We start from the raw sequence: 10,025 nt of genomic DNA, 5'->3' as shown, positions 1-10,025 counted from the left end.
GATTGGCAAACTGCACTTTGTAATAGGTTGCTTAGCACTACATTAGTTACACTATTGAGTAAGTGTCCTACTTTTTGGTATTATCAAACTGCACATTTGTAGTAACTTACACTTTTATAGTAAGTCCCTACATCCATTATTTTCTGTTTGAGGGTGTTGAAGTGCCAGTGGTTGGCCACGTGTAGTGCTGCATTTACTACAAAAGTATTCTTTTGGCACATCAACTCGGGTCATGGTACACACAACTACTTTGTCGCAGCAGTCCAGGTGATGCCCCCTCACCGCCGAGAAGCTGGCAGGCAGTCAGATACCAGTTCTGGCTGCACGGCAGTCCTCAATACTCCACGGAGCAGTCCTTTCCTTGGTCAGCTAAAACTTGGAAATGGAACAGCAAGTGACCTACCTTTATACTATCAAAGCAGGCAGGAGATGTGGATCGACTATCTGCACTTTCAGAACTGGTTTCCGGTGCCTCTTCCTTTTAAGTGCCCTCTTCAAATTGCTCTCCAGACACAATTTTTGTGCACAGTGATACTCCCCACAGGAGACAAGTCTCCAGCCTGGAGCACCCACAACAGAGGCACAAAGGTGTGAGCTTTCTGCACCCTTCATCAGCAACACTGATGAGTGATTAAGACAAAAGAATGGTCTCACCGTGAACAATAGAGGCAGCAGTCCCAGGGACAGACCTATGCCTCTGCACACACACTGAATTAAAGTGAGGCTAGGTCCAAAAATCAGGATTCCAGATAACAAACAGTCAGACGTTCAATGCATAAACCACAACTGTACACTATGCAGCGGACATTCCAGCACCAACACTTGATGTTTCCAGTATACCTAGAGTAGGCTTTGTGTCAGCTTGTCCATCTCAGATGTCTCCTGATTTGATGAGGACTTACCTCCCTTTATTTGAGTGTCCTATCGAGTAGCATTTCTGTCTCAGTGTTTTGATTGGGTGACCTTTATCCTTTCACTATTGATGCTAGTTGCATTCTGGGCACTTTTTTTTCATTAAGCACTGAATGGGAGTGCTTGTGTTTTCTTGCTTTCCCCCAAAGTTCTCCTTGCCCTTTCTCACGATTTTTCTTGGTCCACTCTTCCACCCTACTTATCTATAGCTTTCCCATCCTGCTTTTTTATTCCCTCTTTATTTTTATTTTGTTAATTAGACACCCCAACACCTTTGTTGTCCCTTATCCTTGCTCTGGCATCTTGAGGTTTACTTGCCCCTATCCATACGACCATTGCCCTGCCCCTCCCCTCCCCTTCTCATAATTTCTTTTTTAACTAGTATTATTTTATTTATCTTTGGAGGGGGTCCTGCAGGTGCAGTATACAGCAGGCAATTAATTTATTGAAATTTGCTTTTGCACAAATGTAATTCATTATTTTATTTTATTTTATTATTACTGCTCCAAGATTGGAACATTACATTTAAAAAATGGTGGCTGTGACATGAAGAATGCCCACGCCTTCATCATGAAGCATGCACATGCAAGCTTGTTGATGGAAGCAAGTGCATGCATGCATGATGATGCCGGATGTACGTGTACATGCATTGTGTTTAAAAGTGGGCATCCTGAAAATATGTTTCCTAAAATAGGAAATTAATTCCAAGAAAAGTGGACCTGGGTACACATGCTATGCCAAACCAGCATTGTCATAACCAACAGCTCCGCTATTAAAGTTTACACCTATTGGTTTTGCTAATGCCTGTTCAAATTAGCAACTGAGTCACATACATAACATAGAATGCAATAGTATGTGCTTAATACTAACACAGTCAGGGAACCCTACAAATCGTCTGCTGCATGGGAAACATTTGGGAGCTTGATAGTATTAGAACAAGTATTTGCTCTGCCTGAAGTTGCCTAGTGGGGAAAAAAGTAATGGGGTGGATTTAGTGCACTGACACCAGAATCCCTTCAAAAAGAGACTGAACACATGCTTGGTATGCTTAATTATTCAGAAAAGGGGGTAATGATGGACAGAGTATCTGAATTAAGCAGAACACTCGTACCCAGTCAACCGATCAGGCCTTGATCCATCACCGTTTTTTAGCTCACTGCACCATCCCAGCTCAGAACCTGGCTACATGCAAATTAGTCTGTCCCTTGCCCAGTGCATCATAGGAACAGGAAAGACCAAACTACCAAGCCAATTCTTTAACTGGAAAGGAAACAAGCTTCCGGGGACCGGTTTCTAGCATTATAGCCGTCTTCGGCCCGGCTTGCTTGAATCCTGATGGTGCAGTGAGCAAGGGACTCATGTCTGAGCATACCCTTCCACGCTTATGGTGGACAAAACGATTCAGAAAAGGGGGTGGTGATGGACAGAGTATCTGAATTAAGCAGAACACTCGTACCCAGTCAACAGATCAGGGCTTGATCCATCACCGTTTTTTAGCTCACTGCACCATCCCAGCTCAGAACCTGGCTACATGCAAATTAGTCTGTCCCTGGCCCAGTGCATCATGGGAACAGGGCAGACCAAACTACCAAGCCAATTCTTTAACTGGAAAGGAAACAAGCTTCCGGGGACCGGTTTCTGGCATTACAGCCGTCTTCGGCCCGGCTTGCTTGAATCCTGATGGTGCAGTGAGCAAGGGACTCATGTCTGAGCATACCCTTCCACGCTTATGGTGGACAAAACGATTCAGAAAAGGGGGTGGTGATGGACAGAGTATCTGAATTAAGCAGAACACTCGTACCCAGTCAAGAGATCAGGGCTTGATCCATCACCGTTTTTTAGCTCACTGCACCATCCCAGCTCAGAACCTGGCTACATGCAAATTAGTCTGTCCCTGGCCCAGTGCATCATGGGAACAGGGCAGACCAAACTACCAAGCCAATTCTTTAACTGGAAAGGAAACAAGCTTCCGGGGACCGGTTTCTGGCATTACAGCCGTCTTCGGCCCGGCTTGCTTGAATCCTGATGGTGCAGTGAGCAAGGGACTCATGTCTGAGCATACCCTTCCACGCTTATGGTGGACAAAACGATTCAGAAAAGGGGGTGGTGATGGACAGAGTATCTGAATTAAGCAGAACACTTGTACCCAGTCAACAGATCAGGGCTTGATCCATCACCGTTTTTTAGCTCACTGCACCATCCCAGCTCAGAACCTGGCTACATGCAAATTAGTCTGTCCCTGGCCCAGTGCATCATGGGAACAGGGCAGACCAAACTACCAAGCCAATTCTTTTACTGGAAAGGTAACAAGCTTCCGGGGACCGGTTTCTGACATTACAGCCGTCTTCGGCCCGGCTTGCTTGAATCCTGATGGTGCAGTGAGCAAGGGACTCACATCTGAGTATACCCTTCCACGCTTGTGGTGGACAAAACGATTCAGAAAAGGGGGTGGTGATGGACAGAGTATCTGAATTAAGCAGAACACTCGTACCCAGTCAAGAGATCAGGGCTTGATCCATCACCGTTTTTTAGCTCACTGCACCATCCCAGCTCAGAACCTGGCTACATGCAAATTAGTCTGTCCCTGGCCCAGTGCATCATGGGAACAGGGCAGACCAAACTACCAAGCCAATTCTTTTACTGGAAAGGAAACAAGCTTCCGGGGACTGGTTTCTGGCATTACAGCCGTCTTCGGCCCGGCTTGCTTGAATCCTGATGGTGCAGTGAGCAAGGGATTCACATCTGAGTTTACCCTTCCGCGCTTGTGGTGGACAAAACGATTCAGAAAAGGGGGTGGTGATGGACAGAGTATCTGAATTAAGCAGAACACTCGTACCCAGTCAACAGATCAGGGCTTGATCCATCACCGTTTTTTAGCTCACTGCACCATCCCAGCTCAGAACCTGGCTACATGCAAATTAGTCTGGCCCAGTGCATCATGGGAACAGGACAGACCAAACTACCAAGCCAATTCTTTAACTGGAAAGGAAACAAGCTTCCGGGGACCGGTTTCTGGCATTACAGCCGTCTTCGGCCTGGCTTGCTTGAATCCTGATGGTGCAGTGAGCAAGGGACTCATGTCTGAGCATACCCTTCCATGCTTATGGAGTGCCCTGTTCCCATGATGCACTGGGCCAGGGACAGACTAATTTGCATGTAGCCAGGTTCTGAGCTGGGATGGTGCAGTGAGCTAGAAAACGGTAATGGATCAAGCCCTGATCTCTTGACTGGGTACGAGTGTTCTGCTTAATTCAGATACTCTGTCCATCACCACCCCCTTTTCTGAATCGTTTTGTCCACCACAAGCGTGGAAGGGTATACTCAGATATGAGTCCCTTGCTCACTGCACCATCAGGATTCAAGCAAGCCGGGCCGAAGACGGCTGTAATGCCAGAAACCGGTCCCCGGAAGCTTGTTTCCTTTCCAGTAAAAGAATTGGCTTGGTAGTTTGGTCTGCCCTGTTCCCATGATGCACTGGGCCAGGGACAGACTAATTTGCATGTAGCCAGGTTCTGAGCTGGGATGGTGCAGTGAGCTAAAAAACGGTGATGGATCAAGCCCTGATCTCTTGACTGGGTACGAGTGTTCTGCTTAATTCAGATACTCTGTCCATCACCACCCCCTTTTCTGAATCGTTTTGTTCACCACAAGCGTGGAAGGGTATACTCAGATGTGAGTCCCTTGCTCACTGCACCATCAGGATTCAAGCAAGCCGGGCCGAAGACGGCTGTAATGTCAGAAACCGGTCCCCGGAAGCTTGTTTCCTTTCCAGTAAAAGAATTGGCTTGGTAGTTTGGTCTGCCCTGTTCCCATGATGCACTGGGCCAGGGACAGACTAATTTGCATGTAGCCAGGTTCTGAGCTGGGATGGTGCCGTGAGCTAAAAAACGGTGATGGATCAAGCCCTGATCTCTTGACTGGGTACGAGTGTTCTGCTTAATTCAGATACTCTGTCCATCACCACCCCCTTTTCTGAATCGTTTTGTCCACCACAAGCGTGGAAGGGTATACTCAGATGTGAGTCCCTTGCTCACTGCACCATCAGGATTCAAGCAAGCCGGGCCGAAGACGGCTGTAATGCCAGAAACTGGTCCCCGGAAGCTTGTTTCCTTTCCAGTAAAAGAATTGGCTTGGTAGTTTGGTCTGCCCTGTTCCCATGATGCACTGGGCCAGGGACAGACTAATTTGCATGTAGCCAGGTTCTGAGCTGGGATGGTGCAGTGAGCTAAAAAACGGTGATGGATCAAGCCTTGATCTCTTGACTGGGTACGAATGTTCTGCTTAATTCAGATACTCTGTCCATCACCACCGCCTTTATTGAATGGTATGCTTAATTGACACTTGTTTCAGAGATAACTTCCTAATATGAGGTCCACCTTGAATAAAGTATCAAAATGTCTTTCAAGTCCCAGTTGAGGAGATCCCACCAAAAGAATGCCTTTCATGAGTCAGAAGATGAGCTCCATTTACAGGAAGATGAGTTGCTGATAAAGCTAATCTGTCACTTTCTTATGCTAAACAAGAAATTACATTTGCTATATGTCATGACTGCTCTGCAACCGATTGCGTATGCATACTGGGCGGAGCAAACCTAGCATAAATGCTGCCTGCACTGTTGGAAGAGTGTTTCACGTTCTAGTTGACGTGCGTGTGTCTTCTGCCCTTTACTCACCTTCTGCTTCCGCGTGCACTATGTCGCGGTCAACGTCTCCGGCGGGCTGTATTTCGGCGACTCTCCTTTCTGCATGTATCTGGAACCTGCCACTCATAATTCTTGTGGTCACGGTTGACATCGTCAGAAACTTGGAACAAAGCACATTAAAGGACATTAAAGGACATTTGAAAGTGCTGTTATTTGCAGATAAGGCGGTAACGGGCTCTGCGCTAACGCAGCACTATTATTTACTTATCTGAGAGATTATTTCATGGCGTTTGGAGATCCCATTTTCTGTGTGAATTCCTGTTACAATTGTATAAAAAACAAGGGACTAGTTTAGTTTATTTCTGAAATTAAGGAACTAATCCTTATTGCTAGTCCTACTCAGTTTTTTGAGTGTATTCTTTATATTTTTGGTTAGAAGAATAATTGCAGTGGGAAATCCGTTCCTCTTATTTCTGGATATAAATGTTTTATGGGCTTTCAATTAAATCATGATTTACCACTATTTTAGGTTAGTCCATATATACTTGTCACTTCTGTTATATGTCCTCTACTTGGATTACTATCCACACCTAATTTTCCTTCTTGTACCTATTTTGAATGGAATCTGATCCTGCATCTACCATTACTATATCATAAGTGGAAGAGGGAAATTACACAGGTACTTACTGCGAAAGTTGTGCATACATTTATTTATTTATTTTAAAGGTTTTATATAGCGCTGGCGAATAAGAGTACATGTTAGTTAGTCAAGACTATATTGTATACCATAACACTCCTATTCTTTTCTTTATATGCAGGATTCACATTATAAGGTTCCTAACCTTATTGCTTCATTCTTGAGTGGGCCGTGGAATATTTGTCTTCTCTTCCCTTGTTTCCCCTCTTCCCCATCTCACCATTTATGCTTTGACATTGTTGGGCATTCTTGGTGGGAGAAGGAATGTGATACCTTACTTCAGAACTTGCATCTCGCCCCTACGTAAACCTCAAGTGAGAATTACACTACCTCCACTTAAGATGCTTGATATGCAGTATCCATTTGCAGGAGTTTTTTTTAAGAACCTTGAATTTAAATTCACTTCAGTATTGTATAACCCAGCACATACTCCGCAAAACCAAAATGTGAGGGCCTAGAAAATTATGCGAAAAGCATTTGGCTAACTGTGCAAGAGGCTTTAACTTTTCCCTAAATGCTACTTATGCTGACATATTGCCCATTCTGAGAATAATGCAACATTGGATGCAATCTTTCCTGGATCACAAGTGAGTCTAAACAATAACTTCCAGATTGAACTGTTTTGCATTAGTTTTTGCCAGTTGACAAATGGCTCACCATTCTTGGTGATTGTCATTCAATTCCAGACTCAAGTCAGGTAGTTACAAAAATAGATCATTTACAACTCCCTTCCTTCTCTCATGGTACAGTTTGGTGATACTTGAGATCCTTGCAAAGATACTCCAGGGCATATTTACAAGAAGTTATGCATCGCTGCATTGAGTCAGCAATCCGTCAAAGTAACTTGCCCTATGGTATTACAGAATACTACACCCTGGATGTGTCATATTTACAACACAGAGCACCATGGTGTAAGGATCTGTGTTGGTCAATGTGGAGTGGGGGTTAGGGCGGGCCGGAATAACAGGCGTGGAGGCCGTATGAAGTGCGCTATGATTAGCGAGAACTTTATTGGTTAGACAGAAAATTAGTCCAGGAGGTACGGTTGTCCGGGTGGAAGTTCAGGTACGGGTGTAGAGATGAGGTTCCGGGGAGGTGTCGTCGGTAAGGTGTCCGCTGCTGGGCTGAGGTCGTCTTTCCGTGGTGTAGGTAACGGTGTGCCCCTCGGAGGTAAATAGAAAGCGACAGGGCGGTTAGTCCAGGGGACAACGAACCTCGTAATACTGTCACCAGCACCGGGAAGTGAGACGGGTTGAAATGGTCGTGAGGGAGGGTGGTAGGGTAGATAGAGAGAGAGAAAAACGGGTAGCGGGTAGAGAGTGTGGTCGGGAGGGGAAAACAGTGCGCAATTCTTTACAGTGTCGGTGCACGTTTGTACAGTAAGTGTGTTTCGGGAGACTATTTACACTATGTACACTACTACAAAGGGGAAACACGGAGAAAGGTAACAAGGTACATACGTGCCCCGCCGTAACTCTCCTCCGAGTTACGGCCGCTCTCCAGCCACCTCCTGAGGACGCCACCAGTCCTCACACCAAACGTCTTCTTCTTCTTCTTCTTTTCTTCTCCGCTTTCCGCTGCTGGTTCTTCGCGTTCTGCTAACTCCTGCCACGAGTCCGCTGCTGGGAACCCTGAGTCCTCCGAGTCGTCGGCTTTTCTACTATCCGGCCGGAATCCAGTAGAATGACTTCCGGGGTCAGGGGTGGTCACTTCCGGTCCTTCAGTACCCTCCGCACTTCCGGGGTCACGAAAGGTCAGTTCCGGTCCGCCATGTACCGGCGTTACCGATGGCGCCTGTGGGGAGACAGAGAGAGGAGTAGTTCCGAAGGTATGGGAGTCCACATTGGTTCGCCGCCCCCTGGAGGTAAGGGTCGGCCCTTCACATTCCCTTTCCCTAGGAGTGTTTCTTGTAGGGTTTGTGGGTGGCGGATACCGGGAGAGGTAATCCGCATTACCCTGCTCTAGCCCTTTCCGGTGCAATGTTCGGAAGCGAAAGGGTTGGAGAGAGAGGAACCACCTAAGCACCCGATCATTATGTCCTCTGTTGCGGGCCATCCATTCAAGTGGAGCGTGATCGGTATACAAAAGGAATTCCGTCCCTCAAGATAGTAATGGAGGCTTTCCACCGCCCATTTTATAGCGAGTGCTTCCTTTTCAACAACAGAATAGTTGGTCTCTCGGGGAAAAAGCTTCCTGCTAAGGTAAAGGATGGGTTTTTCTGCTCCTTCTGAATCTTTTTGGGACAGTACTGCCCTCAAACCCTGATCCGACACGTCGGTTTGTAGAATGAAAGGCTGGGTATAATCAGGACTCATTAGCACAGGTTCAGAAGTCAGGGAGTGTTTGAGGAGGTTAAAGGCACGCAAGAGTAAAGGAGACGGTTGTTTGAGGATCTCCTCTGTTTTTGCCGTCTTCTTTAGGAGGTCAGTCAGTGGAGCTGCGGTATGGGAAAAGTTGGGGATGAACCTCCTATAATAGCCCAACATTCCCAGAAAGGCACGGAGGTCTTTTCGTGTTTGGGGAAAGGGTATGGCTTGTATGGTCTTTACCTTGCTGTCTTGAGGACAAATGTGCCCTTCACCCAACAAGTAACCTAGATACTTTACACTCTGGGCCGCTAAAGTGGTTTTGGACGGGTTGATGGTGAAGCCGTATTTGCCCAGGGAGGAGACAACAGAGCGCAAATGAGAAAGGTGTTGTTCCCAGGTATCGCTGTATATGACTATGTCTTCAAGATAAGCGCCTGAGTACTGTGAATGAGGTTGTAAAACCTGGTTCATGGCCCTCTGAAATGTCCCGGGGGCCCCATGCAGCCCGAAGGGCATTACTTTAAACTGGAACAAGCCTTCTGGGGTGGAGAAGGCGGTCTTATGTTTGTCTTCTGCTTTCAATGGGATCTGCCAATAGCCCTTGCACAAATCAAGGGTGCTTATGTACCGTGCTTTGCCAATGCGCTCTACCATCTCGTCTACACGAGGTAGGGGATACGAATCGAAGGCAGAGATCTTGTTCACCTCCCTAAAATCGATGCAGAATCTGGTAGAAGCCATCGGGCTTAGGGACTTAGACAATGGGCGAGTTCCAGCTGCTGCTGGAGGGCTCTATGATGCCCATTTTTAACATCTGGTTGGTTTCCTCTTTGATGACGGCTCTACGGGCTTCAGGGATGCGGTATGGGCGTTGTCTTACCGTCTTTCCGGGTTCTGTGTGAATGGCATGTTCCACCACAGTAGTATGTCCCGGTAATGAGTAGAAGACTGATTGTAAGGATGACAAGGACCTTTTTCTTGCACTCTGGTAGGTCTGCATCGAAACATCCCTCAAACGGGAAGGGGGCACTACCGGATAGGACAGGACGGGGACCCTCCCATTTCTTTAGGAGGTTGATATGATAGATTTGGTTACTTCCCCGGCTGGCATCCGTTTCAATTTCGTATGTGACTGGAGTCACTTGCCTTACGACAGTAAACGGACCCTGCCACTGTCCTAGTAGCTTATGATCCGAAGATGGGATGAGCAATTGAACCTGGTCTCCGGGAACAAAGGACCGAACTTTGGTTCCTTTGTCGTATTGGGTTTTCGGGGTAGACTGGGCTGCCAAGAGATTCTGTCTCACGATCTCCCTGATTTCTCCTAAGTGTGTCTTGAGATTATCGATGTACTCGGGAAGAGGACGGGTTCGGTCAGGCTCCACTTCCCAGGCCTCGCGAGCCATGTCCAATAGAGTCCTGGGTGCTCGGCCATATAACAGTTCGTATGGTGAGTAGCCAGTAC

The sequence above is a fragment of the Lissotriton vulgaris genome, unplaced genomic scaffold (assembly GCF_964263255.1).
Source record: "Lissotriton vulgaris unplaced genomic scaffold, aLisVul1.2 SCAFFOLD_5094, whole genome shotgun sequence".
In the NCBI taxonomy this organism is placed as follows: domain Eukaryota; kingdom Metazoa; phylum Chordata; class Amphibia; order Caudata; family Salamandridae; genus Lissotriton; species Lissotriton vulgaris.
Note: the sequence above shows the minus strand (reverse complement) of the source record.